We start from the raw sequence: 16,398 nt of genomic DNA on the forward strand, positions 1-16,398 counted from the left end.
CGTCAAGATTTTTGTGATTTTATGAGAAAACAGATTCAGTTCTTTTTAGATATAAATTCACATTCAGTTGATGATAAATTTATAGTGTGGGAAGCAATGAAGGCGTATTTGAGAGGTCAGATAATAAGTTATACTTCTAAAATTAAGAAGGAATATATGATAGGAATAGATCAATTGGAAAAAGAGATTACAAAATTAGAAAAAGAATCCCAAAGAAATATGACAGAAGAAAAATGAAGACAACTTATTAACAAGAAGTTACAATATAATACACTCCAAACATATCGAACAGAAAAAGCAATTATGAGAACTAAACAAAGATATTATGAACTAGGTGAAAGATCACATAAGGTTCTTGCATGGCAGTTAAAAACAGACCAGACTTCTAAAACAATAAATGCAATTCGAACAAGAGTAAATAAAATTACTTATAAACCTTTAGAAATTAATGAAGCTTTTAAGAATTTTTATTCTGAGTTGTATAAATCAGAATTACAAAATGACAATGTCAAGATAGAAAGGTTTTTTATCACAAATAACTCTTCCAAAATTAAATACGGAAGAACAGAAGGGATTAGATATGCCTTTTACATTGAAAGAGGTCGAAGAAGCCCTAGGATCATTTCAAAGTAATAAATCTCCAGGAGAAGATGGTTTTCCGCCTGAATTCTATAAAAAGTTTAAAGATTTATTAATTCCTCCTTTTATGGAGTTAATACACCAAGTGGAAAGAACGCATAAACTTCCAGAATCTTTTTCGACAGCTATTTTAATAGTATTGCCAAAAAAAGATAGAGATCTTTTAAAGCCAACATCATATAGACCTATTTCTTTATTAAACACTGATTATAAAATAATAGCAAAAATCTTATCTAATAGATTATCTAAATGCTTACCAAAATTAGTACATATGGATCAAACAGGATTTATTAAAAATAGACAATCGGCAGATAATGTAACTCGGTTATTTAGTATAATTCATTTAGCGCAGAAGAGGGAGGAAATGAGCGTGGCAGTTGCTTTAGATGCAGAAAAAGCATTTGATAGATTGGAATGGGATTTTTTATTTAAGGTATTGGAAAAATATGGATTAGGAGTATCTTTTATAAAATGGATTAAAACCTTAAATACTAATCCCAAAGCTAAAGTAGTGATAAATGGTCAAATTTCAACACCATTTCAGTTAACAAGGTGAACTAGGCAAGGTTGTCCATTATCACCTGCTTTATTTGTGTTGGCGATAGAGCCATTAGCTGAATTGATTAGAATGGACCCAGATATTAAGGGTTTCAGAGTTAATCAGGCAGAATACAAGATTAACTTATTTGCTGATGATGTTCTGCTTTATCTAACAAACCCATTGCACTCGTTGCATAAATTATCCTATAGATTAGAAGAATATGGGAAAATATCAGGTTATAAAATAAATTGGGCCAAAAGTGAAATTTTACCTCTTACTAAAGGAGATTATAGTCAATGTCCATTAATAACCCAATTTAGATGGCCGGCAAATGGTATAAAATATTTAGGTATAAGAGTTGATAATGACATAAAGAACTTATACAAATTAAATTATTTACCACTATTGAAAAAAATTCAAGAAGATCTTGATAAATGGATGGTATTACCAATAACATTAGTAGGTAGAGTAAATACCATAAAAATGAATATATTCCCTAGATTACAATACTTATTTCAATCACTACCAATACAATAACCCCAGAAGTTTTTTCAAGAGCTAAATAAATATGTGAGGAAGTTTCTTTGGAAAGGTAAGATGTCAAGAATATCGTTGGAAAAATTGACATGGAAATTTGAGCTAGGAGGGTTACAAATTCCAAATTTTAAGAATTATTATAAAGCAAATCAACTTAGATTTATTTCATCTTTTTTTGAGAAAGATAAACCGGCATGGATTAGAATAGAACTAGATAAAATAGGAGAAAACACACCAGAAAATTTTATATATAAATGGGAATCTAAATGGATACGGGAAAAGAAAGAATCTCCTATATTAAAACATTTGATTGACTTATGGAATAAGATAAATGTTGACGATGAGACAAAGAAATCCTTATTAGCAAAGAGATCTTTAATTCAAAATAGACTTATTCCTTTTACAATGGATAATCAACTTTTATATAATTGGTTTCAAAAAGGGATTAGATATATAGGAGATTGTTTTGAAGGAGGTATATTAATGTCATTCGATCAATTAAAGAATAAATATAAAGTATCAAACAACACTCTTTTTTGTTACTTTCAACTAAGGGCTTATTTAAGAGAAAAATTAGGTCAAACAATGTTATTACCGAAATCCAATGAAATAGAAACTTTAATTCAAAAAGGAAAGATTAAAAAATTTATCTCTTGTATGTATAATTTGATTCAAAAACAGGCAATTAAACAAGGAGTCCATAAGTCAAGACAAAAATGGGAAAGTGACTTGAATATTAAAATTGAAGAAAAAAATTGGTCAAGACTATGTCTTGAGAGTATGCAAATACAATAAACGTCCGATTAAGATTAGTGCAATACAATTTTTTACATCAATTGTATATTACACCACAAAAAATAAATAAATTAAACCCAAATTTATCTGATCAGTGTTTCCGATGTAACCAAGAAATTGGTACTTTTTTACATTCTACTTGGTCTTGTTCTAAAATTCAACCTTTTTGGACAAATTTAAGAGTTTTATTGGAACAAATTATTGGAATACAACTTCCACATAATCCAATATTACTTTTACTAGGTGATATTGAAGGGATAAAACAGATATCCAAATTGAATAAATATCAGAAAGAATTTATAAAAATTGCATTGGCAGTAGCCAAAAAGGCTATTGCAGTTACTTGAAAATAGGATACATATTTAAGTATAGATCGTTGGAAGGAAGAAATTTATGGCTGTATTCCACTTGAAAAAATTACTAATAATTTAAGAGATAAATATGAAACATTTTTGAAAATTTGGCGCCCTTATTTACAAAAGATAGGATTAAATATATAGGTGCTCCGAAGATGAAATAATTGGTTACTTGGGGAAATAAATAAATATATATACTAAAGTTATTACGAACTCCATGGAGCATGTGGGGATCTTCCAATATCCAGGCATTCCTTTTTTTTCTTTCTTCCTTTCTTCTTTTTTTTTCTATAGGGATGTTAGGGGGGAGGGGTTAAGGGGAGGGGGATGGGTAACACACATTTTCTTTTTCATACACTTTTATTCTATAACTACTTGAAAACACAATTAAAAAAAGTTTTTTAAAAAAAGTAAATGACAGGATACTTGGTAGTGTGGAGGAGCAGAGGGATCTGTGGGTACATGTCCACAGATTGCTGAAAGTTGCCTCACAGGTAGATAGGGTAGTTAAGAAAGCTTATGGGGTGTTAGCTTTCATAAGTCGAGGGATAGAGTTTAAGAGACGCGATGTAATGATGCAGCTCTAGAAAACTCTGGTTAGGCCACACTTGGAGTACTGTGTCCAGTTCTGGTCGCCTCACTATGGGAAGGATGTGGAAGCATTGGAAAGGGTACAGAGGAGATTTACCAGGATGCTGCCTGGTTTAGAGAGTATGGATTATGATCAGAGATTAAGAGAGCTAGGACTTTACTTGTTGGAGAGAAGGAGGATGAGAAGAGACATGATAAAGGTGTACAAGATATTAAGAGGAATAGACAGAGTGGACAGCCAGCGCCTCTTCCCCAGGGCACCACTGCTCAGTACAAGAGGACATGGCTTTAAGGTAAGGGGAGGGAAGTTCAAGGGGGATATTAGAGGAAGGTTTTTTACTCAGAGAGTGGTTGGTGCGTGGAATGCACTGCCTGAGTCAGTGGTGGAGGCAGATACACTAGTAAAGTTTAAGAGACTACTAGACAGGTATATGGAGGAATTTAAGGTGGGGGATTATATGGGAGGCAGGGATTGAGGGTCGGCACAATATTGTGGGCCGAAGGGCCTGTAATGTGCTGTACTGTTCTATGTTCTATGTTCATTACAGTCTCCTGTAAGGGTTAAACTTATGAGCTCAGTTTCCTCAAATCCCTGTCTTACTTATCCTTTTTACTGGTACCAGTGCGTCCCTAACACCAGATCTGGTGCATCCCTCATGCCAGATCATAGGTGTCCCTTACAATCTTACTATATGGATTTGGTACATCCTGAAGCCAGGTGTCCCTGAACTCTTATCGGTCAAATCTGGTGTGTCCCTGACGCCATAGGTGTCCCTGACATTCTTACCAGTCAAGTTTAGTCATTGATACACTTATGATCTGGTTACCGTGCTGAAGACATCGGAAGCACAGAGAGAGAAACTGATCCACTCAGTAGAGAGTAGACCAGAAAGCAGAGTATAGAATGGGAGCAGGGCAGAACCTGGTAATTGTTACTCACCTGAAAAGGCCACACAGAGCAAAAAGCAAACTTACTTTTTGGTGATCACTCCTCGATCAGAGTTTCCTCAGAGGCAGGCGGTCACATAATCCCTCTTGGTCTGCTCGTGCACCTAAACATGCAAACTCAGTGGAACCACCAGGTTCTGTTGAGTACCTTTTCACTATGTGTCATAAAAAACAATAATTAATTCAGAGTGGATCAATCATAAGTGTTTTTATTTTACCTACTGCAAGGGAAGACCATCACTGCAGAAGAGCCAGTAGTAGCTTCTTAAAAGCAGGCAACATAGTCACACCTTTATACCAAGTGTTAAATACAGTGAATTAGTTCAAGCTGAGGGTGCATTCCATTTGTCTGCTTAATCAGTGTACTTGGCATTCTTCCTGTAATGCATCTACTTGTCCTCTTGCAGTCGGTCATATATTCAATGTCCAGTGGCATAATATTGCACAAACACCATTAGCAAAGCACTCTAGTACAATACAGGTTCCATCTTATTACCACAATTAAAGTACATTTCCATACCAAGGCTAATGATATCTCCTTTAACATGATAAATTCCCACAGATAAGCAAGGAAAAAGATACAAATTGTCTGTGATAAATGTGTAAAAAAACAATTTACATGCATTTAATTAAAAATTAATTAGGTATTTTGGCAGATGTAATGTGAGAGTGGATTTATTGAAGCAAATTAGTGTCATTAAGATGCACAAATTTCATAAAATATTAGTTACAAAATAAAGAAATGATAAATTAATTTTAATGATCATTAACGTTTTAAATTGTGATTAATATTATGTTTAAAATAATTTTGATCGAAAGTGAAATATTTGAACATTATTTGCACATCATTTAACACTGGATAATATTGGAATTGAAGCAGTAGATCTCCTTTTGGATGTCTCTCTTTCAGACAGCACAACAGAACACAATAGCTGGTTACTCTGACAAGATGCCCATTCAAACTTTTGATGACTAGGGTCTACTCCTATCAAGCTACTAGGCCACAGTTCAAAAACAGAGGTAGCCCATTATTAAGTGAACTAGAAGATGTTGGATTTCCTGGCCAGTTTGAATGGATGGAGGTCATTCCATCTTTAATTGGACAATTCATTTTGGGGATTCAGTGTGAATTGATGTTAGTTAAAGTTTGAATGGCACTTGCTGCATCCAATTGCCAAAAATGGCATTTGGGTTTTGTTAGTATCAAGGTATTCCAGATGCCATTTTAAATGAGTCTATCACTATACCATGAGAAGCTCTGCTGATGTTCAACATTATGCTCTCTGATAATTCAAGTTGGTGTCAATGAGATGTTTAGTCATTGCTTCCCATATGAGGTTACTTCTGCTAACTTTCTCATTGGAGTCGTAGCTGAAAGGGCATCCCAACTATTTATGGAAATGCCAGTTTCTTAGTCTATAAGTGTAACAGTTTTCTTCATTGGGAAATACCAAATGAAAGATAATGAGCAAGAGGAATGACTGAGGTTAAAAGTACTCAAGGTTTCCATCAGTTAAACAGTGATAATATATCTGTTTTCAATTGTATACGCAAAGCTTCAGAGTACATTAAGACAGAATCCAGTTAACTAAAATACTGAACAATATTTAAAAATGATAAATGGCAAAGAAATGTGGAAAGCCCCCATTGTGAATAATAGAGTGAGATCTCAGCTATACTTAAGGAATGTTTAAGAAACTCTTAGCCGCATGAATGGTGGGGCTATGTGGGAGGGAAGGGTTAGAATAATCTTGGAGTAGGTTAAAAGATCAGCTTAATATTGAGGGTTGAAGGGCCATACTGTGCCATACTGTTCATTGCTCTATGTTCAATGCTCTGTTTAGCTATCCATCATTATGGCAAGGGCAGAACTGCATTGCATCGGCATAACCCCTCAGATTATGTGGAAAACCATGCATCCTGAAACTACTTGTTTTGTTTATGCACTGGCTACATTGCTAATTTCCACAGGAATACAGTGGATTTGAAGGAATTGTACAATAGAGTTCTCTGCTGCAGATTGTATCAGAATCATCATATTTCGTAATATATATTGTTGACTTAGCTGTATATGGTATTATTTCCAAATTTGCAGTTGACACAAAACTTGATAAAACAATAGATTGTTACAAATAGATTTCAAAGAGATAAAGATCGGCAGATGGGTGGCAGATGAAATGCAACGCTGTGAATGTGAAGTGTAACATTTCAGGAAGAAAAATACAAAACAACGTTATTTCAAGGATGCACTTATCAAAGGGTAGGGAAAGAAAGCCCTGGTGGTATGTGGATACTTCATTGGAAATGGAGAGTGCGGTGACAAAATAGTTAAAAAAGCGTAAGTTAGATATGGCCCTTGTGGCTAAAGGGATCGGGGGTATGGAGAAAAAGCAGGTACAGGGTTCTGAGTTGGATGATCAGCCATGATCATACTGAATGGCGGTGCAGGCTCGAAGGGCCGAATGGCCTACTCCTGACCCTATTTTCTGTGTTTCTATGTATGACTTCACATTGGTATTCATGTTCATTTATCTGTCACATGTGCATCAAAACATACCATCTGTGTCAACAAACAACACAACCTAAAGATATGCCGGGGCCACACACATTCCAGCGCCAACATAGCATGCCCACAATGCTTGATAGAACAACACAGGACACATCAATGCAGAATGCAACAAGCAACAAAACCAACACTTCCCTCCCTCCCCCTGCCCCCCCCCCCCCCAAGCACACTTACACACACTTAAACACAGACAGTTCTCCAACTCCAGGCCTCCGGGTCTCCAGTTTCCAATCTCCGGGCTTCAGGTATCTGGCTTTGACTTCTGGACTTCTGATCAACCTTCAGACTTCGATTTCATATTGACCCTGGATTAGCCAAAGATGGGATCCTGAACTCCAGGCTAACTGACTCACTCGCCCTCATGCATCCACATTCGCAGCATTGTCTCCCATCTGCCACCTATCTGCACATTCTATCGGTATATTTTTATCTTTATCTCTTTGAAATCTATCCTTACCCTGTTTTTTTTTTGCCTACAAGACGATTTAGATGTGGACATATAGAGTACAAGAGCAAGAAGGTCATCATAAATCCCAACACTGGTTCAATAGCAATTGAATTGTTTTGTTAATTTAGGGAAGCAATGAAGGTCCTCCATCTCTGTCTGTCCTTGGCCATGTTCTCTATTGTGCCCCAGGTGTGATTCAGAGTCCTCATTTCTGCCTCTGCAGTATGGAGCTAAGTTGTCTTTGGCCTCCCACATTTCCTCCGTCCTTCAGGGATCCAATGAAGTGCTGTCTTGAGGACAGTATTGGTCTCTGTTCACATCACGTGCTCAATCCATCTCCTCATGAGTTCCTCATGATGATTGTGGCCATGTCCCATGTCCTCTTTATGACACTGAGGAGGCAGGCGTGATTAGGGATCTTCCTTGGCCAGAAGATACCAAGGATCTTCCAGAGGCCCATGGTGGTGAATGACAACAGCTTGGCAAGGTCATTCTCTGCCATACACCATTCTCTGACCTGTACAAGAGTGTGGACAGAACACAGCTCTGGTACAGCTTCACCATAGTGTGGATGTCGTACTTGGCTGATCTGAAAGCATTCTAGCTTTATGGAGTCTGCACTGGATGTTATCCTTGGTCCCATCATCCTGCCAAATGATGCTGCCTAGGTAGGTAAATCTGTCAGTCCTGGGTAAATTGACACCTTATGCCTTTACAGGAGGAGGAGGCTCGACATTGATGGTCATGAGTTCAAACTTCCTCTGGCTGACTCTGAGTCCAACCCGTCCACCAAAGGTACACAGGCCTTGAATTTTCTCCTGCATGTGCTGGCAGGTATGTGATAGTAATGCAAGGTCATCCACAAAGGCAAGGTATTCTAAAGTAGAGAAGAAAGAGACAACCTAATGTCTCTCTGCTTATCTTTCATTGTTTGCCTCATAACCCTGTCAATCATCAGGTTAAATAATGTTGCTGATATCACACAGCCTTGCCTGACTCCCGCCTTGGCTTCAAAACTCAAATTGCAGTCCCCAACTGTGCAGGTGAAGTTAGCATAGAAGCTTCAGATAAGCTGGATAATTTTGAAAGGGATCCCATATGATCTAAGAATTCATCAGAGGCATTCCCTGTGGATGCTATCAAAAACCTTTTCAAAGTCCAAAAAATTCACATACAGTTGTGTCTTCCACTGCATGATGTTACACAGCATGAAAATCTGATCGGCACAGCTGTTTCTCCTGAAGTTATTTGCTCTTTCCTGAAGTATATATCGATAGTATCTGTAATCCGTTGGGCAATGACTTTGATGAGAATCTTGTGATGCCAGGCCGGTAGTTGCAATTACTTAGTGCTCCTTTCTTGGGGATTTTACAATAACTCCCTTTGTACTTGTCCACATACCCGGGTTATTGTGAGCAGTGGTTGTAGGATGGCTGCTGCAACTTCTGGTTCCGGTTTGAAGAGTTCAGCATTCAAATTGTCATGTCCTGGAGCTTTAATGTTCTTCAATGATCAAATTGCAGCAACAAACTCTTCTTTCTTGGGTGGATCTATGTTGATATTAAGATCCTTTGCTGCTTCTTGTCTATGTGTCAGGATCTTCATTTGGTGGAAGTGCCAACCCCGACTGTGCCATCCGACCAGAGGGATTTTCGATCCATCGGATGGACCTCACGGCGTCTTCGGGCAAGACGAAGGGAGGTGGTGTCTGCCTACTGATCAACATTGCGTGGTGCTCGGACACTGTGGCACTGACAAGCTCCTGCAGTCTGGACCTGGAACATCTGTCGTCCCTATTATCTGCCACGGGAACTCACCTCGGTCATACTGACAGCGGTCTACATTCTCCCCCAGGCGGACATGGAGTGTGCTGTCAATACACTGTATGCCAACATCAGTGAACCTGAGACCAGGTATCCGGATGCTTTGCTCATCACAGCCGGAGATTTTAACAAGGCCAATCTCAGAAAGGTGCTGCCAAAGTTATACCAACATGTCTCCTGCTCCACTAGAGGCCCGAATATACTTGACCACTGCTACACAGCAGTCAAGGATGCCTACCGTTCCGTTCCACGACCTCACTTCGGAAAATCAGACCATCAGGCCATACTCCTCCTCCTAGCTTACAAACAGAAACTGAAGTGGAGGTCACGTTGTCAAAAGTGGTGTCGCGTTGGACAGAGGAAACGGATGAGGTCCTCCGTGACTGCTTTGAATCGGTGGACTAGCTAGTATTCAAGGACTCAGCAGCTAACCTTGATGAGGTGCCTCACCTGTCATGGACTTTATCTGGAAATGCACAGAAGACTATGTGTCTCGCAAGACAATTGGGGTATTCCCTAACAAGAAACCTTGGATGAATTATGAGGTCCAGTCCCTTTTGAAGGCTAGAGCTGCGGCTTTTATGTCCGGGGATACCAGTCGCCACACGGAATCCAGGCGTGAACTCTGGAAAACCATTAAGGGTACCAAGAGGCAATATCGAGCCAAGTTGGAAGCCCAGGCTAACCAGAGGGATGCCAGTATACTATGACCGGGTCTAATTGCGATCACTGAGTGCAAAGAAAAGGCTGGGAATATCAATAACTGTAGCATTTCTCTTCCTGACAAACTTAATGTATTCTATGCAAGATTCGAACAGAAGAGGAGCATCCCACCCCCTCCGGATGAACCGGACCTGGTGGCATTGAGATTCATCGTCACCGAGGAAGACATTAGAAGAGCCTTCCTGAAGATAAATCCAAGGAAGGCGACGGGCCCAGGTGGCGTCCTGGGAAGGGTTCTCTGGGCCTGTGAAAACAAGCTAGCTGGAGTGTTTACTGACATCTTCAACTGCTCCCTGCTTCAGTCTAAGATCCCCTCGTGTTTTAAAAAGGCCACAATAATCCCAGTCACGAAGAAAAGCAAGGTGGCATGCCTGAATGACTATCAACCTGTGGCTTTGACATCAATTGCTGTGAAGTGCTTCAAGTGATTGGTTATGGCACACATCAACCATAGCCTTCTGGTCAAACTTGACACTTTGCAATTCACTTACCAGAGCAACAGGTCAACTGCAGATGCCATCTCTCTGACACTACATTCCTCTTTAGAACACCTGGAGAATAAAGACGCATATGTAAGGCTCCTTTTCATTGACTACAGCTCTGCCTTTAGTACCATCATTCCAAATAAACTGATTCCTAAGCTCTGGAACCTGGGTCTTAGCACTCAGATCTGCAGCTGGATCTTCAACTTCCTCACAGACAGGACCCAGGCTGTAAAAATAGGGGACAAGCGCTCCTCTACAATCACTCTGAGCACCAGTGCCCCACAAGGCTGTGTACTCAGCCCCCTGCTGTACTCACTGTACACCCATGATTGTGTAGCCAAGTTTCCATCGAACTCAATATATAAGTTTGCCGATGACACCACAATTGTAGGCCGCATCTTGGGTAATGATGAGTCTGTGTACAGAGAGGAAATTAAGAACCTGGTGGCATGGTGCGAAGACAATAACCTATCCTTCAATGTCAGCAAGACGAAGGAATTGGTTGTTGACTTCAGAAGGAGTAGCGGACCGCACGACCCCATCTACATCGGCGGTGCGCAGGTGGAACAGGTCAAAAGCTTTAAGTACTTCAGGGTGAATATCACAAATGACCTGACTTGGTCTAACCAAGCAGAGTCCACTGCCAAGAAAACCCACAAGTGCCTTTACTTCCTGAGAAAGCTGAAGAAATTTGTCCTGTCCCCTAAAAACCTAACTAATTTTTATCAATGCACCATAGAAAGCATTCTTTTAGGGTGCATCACAACCTGGTATGGAAGTTGTCCTGTCCAAGACCGGAAGAAGCTGCAGAAGATTGTGAACATAGCCCAGCACATCACACAAACCAATCTTCCATCCTTGGACTCACTTTACACCGCACGCTGTCGGAGCAGTGCTGCCTGGATAATCAAGGACACGACCCACCCAGCCAACACACTTTTTGTCCCTCTTCCATCCGGGAGAAGGTTCAGGAGCATGAAGATTTGTACGGCCAGATTTGGGAACAGCTTCTTTCCAACTGTGATAAGACTGCTGAACAGATCCTGTCCCAGATCTGGGCCGTACCTTCCAAAATTCTGGACCTGACTTGCACTACCTTACTTTCCCTTTTCTATTTTCTAATTATGATTTATAATTTAAATTTTTATTATATTTACTTCGATTTGTACTCCAGGGAGCGCGAAGCGCAGAATCAAATATCGCTGTGATGATTGTACGCTCTAGTATCAATTGTTTGGTGACAATAAAGTAAAGTAAAGTCTATTTAGTACTTCTCTGAAACACTCCATCCATCGTGCTTCTTGCTCTTTCTCAGTTCTCAAAAGCAAACATTCTCATCTCTCATGGGACCATTGGATCTGTCCTGGAACTTCCTGCATAACAATTTTGAAATCTTGAATATATTTCCCAGATCACCTCAATTGGCTGCTGTTTCAGCTTCCTCTGCAGGGTCTTCCACATAAAGTCTCTTATCCCTTCTTACAAGTCTCTTCACCTTCTTGTTAGCTTCAGTATATGAATTTCTCCTTAATTCATGTTGACTTGGGATCTAACATTTTCTTCTTATTTTTCCATCTTTCTTCTAAGGCTGTCCATGTTTCCTGCTGTATCCATTTTTTGTTCTTCTTTCCAGCTCTGTGACCTAGAAAATCCTCATTGCTCTCCTTAAAGACTGAAATAATCTGTTTCCACATTGTGCCAATCCTGTCTACAAACACAAGCTCCTCAAGGTCTTGCAAGGCCTGGAATCAGTTCTTAAGCTGAATGGTGAAGGCAGACCTCACATTGGTGTCATTGAGCTTTTCAGCATCAAAACTTCTTTATACATGTGTTCTGGTCCCAGTGCTTCTCAGCTTGAGTTTCATCACTGCTACAAGAAGATGGCGATCACTTCCCATATCTGCTCCACTCTTCACCCTTACATCCTGCAAGGATTGTCTCCATATACCGTTGATCATTAAGTGGTCGATTTGGTTCTTATCATGTCCATTGGGTGAGAACAATGTCTGCTTGTGGTCTTCATGGTATTGGAAGAGAAGTCCCCCTTATGACCAGATTTTTCATAGCACGGAATTCAACCAGTCTTTCCCTATTGTTATTCATTGTGCCACATTCATGTGTGCCCATAACCTGAGTGAAGTGGGTGCTGTTATTTCCCACTTTGGCATTTAGATTTCCCATGATGATGATAACATCATGGCATAGTGCTAACTCCAACTTTGATTGCAGCTGTTCATTAAAAAATGTCCTTTTCTTTAATGCCACTTTTGTTAGTTGGAGCATAGCACTGGATAATAGTTATGTTCACTTGCTGCCCTTTCAATCTGACTCTTATCGGCCTACTGTTGACTGGTTTTCACTCCAGCAAGCACTTCTCAATGCCTTTCTTCAAACTGACAGCTACACCATCATAATGCTGACCATCTTCCCTTCCTGAGTATAAAACTGTTTCAGCAGTTGCTACATTTAGTCTGCCAAATCCTGTCCATCTGCTTTCACTGACGCCCAGTATATGTAGGTTGTAATGACGCATTCCTGCAGTTATTTGTGCTAGCTTGCCGGGATTGTACATGGTTCTTACATTCCAAAAAAAAACAACTTTGGCCTTGGTGTTCAGTGCTTCTTTCTTGGTGCCAGTAGCTTGCTCTTGGTTGTCACTGCTGTCAGTCATACAGGTCTCAGGAGGAGACCCAGGAATACCATCGCACACAGATATAGGATTCTTCATTGTCATTTCAGTGACATTTTTTTTGACCAGTCAGGCTTGTTAGCCCTGAGCTGAACCCCCAAATCTAGATGACCAAAAGACCACTTTTACTCTGGCCTCTACCCTTTGGCATGGATGACCCTATCAAGAGTCAAACCACAAGGCCCTGACTTCTGCCAACATAGCTGTCCAAAGTCTGGGTCACTGAGGCATGCAAGCCTCCAGACTCTACAGCAAGGCTGTAATCCTCTTGGAGGTTCAATCTGAGGCACAGGACTTTATGAAACAACTTAAAAAGAATGCAGAGGAGAATTACAGATTCAGTGCAGTGCTTTGTAATGCAATACAGTCAAATCTTTTCTTGTATGTCTTCCCTACAACAGTGCAAATGTCTTTCCCTCAGGGAAATATCCAGATCCCCCTTTTGAATACCTCAGTTAATCGGTTCCATTATCCTTCCTGTCTTTGAATATCAGGCCAGAATCTCTGCATAAAAGTTTTATTTTTCATCGAATTGCCACTGTGTCTACTCAACTGTGCTTGGAATCCTTGATTCTAAGACCTTAAACTAATAGGAATAGCTTGTTTTACCCTATATTATCCCACCTTGATCTCTTATCAGTTCCCTTTGTGTTCTTGGCAGTGTCAGTTAGGATGCTTTTTCATCCAATTTGATTCGGCTTCTTTGAGACTCAAACACTGAAGGGAATTTGTTGGTTCTTCTTTCCCTGCAAACTTTATAATTCTGCAATTTTACTCTGAAATTCACTTTCCTGCATTACCTCTGTTATGTATGAATCACATTGTTAAAAAGGTCAAATAGGTGACTTCAAGCTGTTGAAGTGGTAAATTTTCAAAATTCAATATAATATGCCATTACAAAACAATTACCTTTTATGAATGCAGAAAATGCTTTTTTTATAGTTCATCTGGATAGTTTGATTGTGACTTTCTGCAAATTTTTGAGCATCTCTAACCTTGATTTCATTCAGTCAAACAGAGAAGTAAACTGGTATAGTTCAAAGTGATCTTTTCACAACACTTACGTTTCAGCTGGACACAATTTATACTTAAGTTTTGAATGAAATACTGAACTTGAGCTTTGTGTGTCTGTTGAGATGGATGGGAAAATACACTGGTATTTTACCAGTGAGCGTCAAGTTCACTAGTATCAACCTTTCAATGAAAATTGCAACAGCAAACTAACTTGCTGGCATATTGTCACCCTTCTTGTTATTCTTATATTGATAACATCAGAACTTATAAAATAATATTTTATTTGTAGTAAGCAGGATCTGAACTAACTGGAAAAATGGACTGAGAATGGCAAATTGAATTTAATACAGACAAGTGTGAAGTCTAGTTACAGATAGATAGGGTCATAAAGAAAGCTTTTCATACATTGGCCTTCATAAAGCAATGTACTGAGTACAGGAAATGGGATGTCATGTTGAGATTGTCTATGACTTTGGTGAGGCCCAATTTGAAGTACTATTTGCAGTTTTGGTCTCCTACTTACAGGAAAGATGTGAATAACATTGAAAGAGTACAGAGAAAATGTACAAGAATGTTGCTGGGTCTGGAAGCTTGTGTTATATGGAAATATTGCATAGGTTATGACTTATTCTTTAAAACGTAGAAGACTAAGAAGAATATTAGGTAGACATATACAGAATTATGAGAGGTATAGATAAAGTAAATGCAAGCAGACTTTTTCCACTGAGGTTAGGTGAGACTACAACTAGTCATGGGTTAAATGGTGTTTCTGCACTGTACTTTTCTATGACTCTGAATCTAATTAACAATGTTAAAAAGATGAAATTAACTTGGAAAATTGTGTACATTTTTAGACATGCTGTCCCATTAAATCAGAATGAGTAGAAGGAAGATTTACAAAGATGCTGCCAGGACTCAAGGGCCGAGTTATATGCAGAGGCTGGGTAGGCTACTACATTATGATGGTTGGCCTTATAGAGGAGTCTAAAGTCATGAGAGGCATAGAGTGGTTGAATACACATCATCCTTTTCCCAGAGAAGGGCAATTAAAAACAAGAGGGCATAAGTTTAAGGTGGGAGGTGAAAGGCTGAAAAGAGACCTGAGTGGCAGTTCTTTCATGCAGATGGTAGTGTGCATAATAAATGAGTTGCCTGAGTCAGTGGTTGAGGTAGGTACAAAAGCAGCATTTCAAGGAGGTTTGGGTAAGTTCATGGATAGGAACAGCTTTGAGGGGCACAACGTGGGTGTATGGGACTTGCTTAGTAAGCACCATGGTCCACATGGTCTATTTGGGCTGAAGGGACTGCTTCGATATTCTATAGCTCTATGATTTGGCTGAATGCACAAGTTTCAATCTTAAAACTCATATATAGCTTATCTATTCCATGTTATACCTTCTTTCTTCTTTGAAATCTAAAGAAAGGATATCCATAAAACAGAGAGTTTGGGAGGGTTTAGGAGGAAGAAAGTGGAGCAGAGCGAGGCTGGGACTTGGAAATCCTAGAATTTAAAGGTAAGATTGGTGAATATTTCACTGGGGAACACAGGAAGTCATTATTAATTTAAGCCAAATTCTCGAGTGCACCAAGAAACTCTTACTTAAACATGTTACTGGAGTAACCTGCCATTTTTACACTAGAACACATCTAACATCCATTTTTCATGCAGCTATTGAGTAATGTGCAAACAAGAATAAGAATTTCAAAGTGGAAGTATTCAGGCACCATTAGCCCCTTTTTTTTAAATGGAGGGTAGGGTGATGAACAGGACTTGCAGGGAATTGGTACAGTATATAGCTAGTAATATTCTGAATGATTTTGCATTTTATAAATAATAGATGTATTTACATGCTAACTATCTCTTTAAAAACTATTTCCCGATAGCCACCCTTTCAGGTGTTACTACCTCAGCCTATGAGTTCCAAACTGAGGTGCTGTATTTGGAATCATATTCTTTTGTCTTATCTCTTGTTCTCAGAACCAGCCCTAAGCCTAACTATTGGTGATATCTTCACTGACTCACTTGATGCTCAAGGTGTGTTTTTAGAAATGAGAACGTCAATGACATCAGCAACAAAATGGGTGTTTGCCATAAAAGATATTTAGAGAGAGAGATGTGTTACTGATATGCTGATAAGCCAGAAAACTGGTGTAAACTTTCCTTCCCCGTTGTTGCATGCTCCTTTGCTGAGAAACAGGTAGAAATCTAGCAATATATTGCTCCAGGGCTCAGTATGGGGAGG

Source organism: Hemitrygon akajei, chromosome 2 (assembly GCF_048418815.1).
Source record: "Hemitrygon akajei chromosome 2, sHemAka1.3, whole genome shotgun sequence".
Taxonomy (NCBI): domain Eukaryota; kingdom Metazoa; phylum Chordata; class Chondrichthyes; order Myliobatiformes; family Dasyatidae; genus Hemitrygon; species Hemitrygon akajei.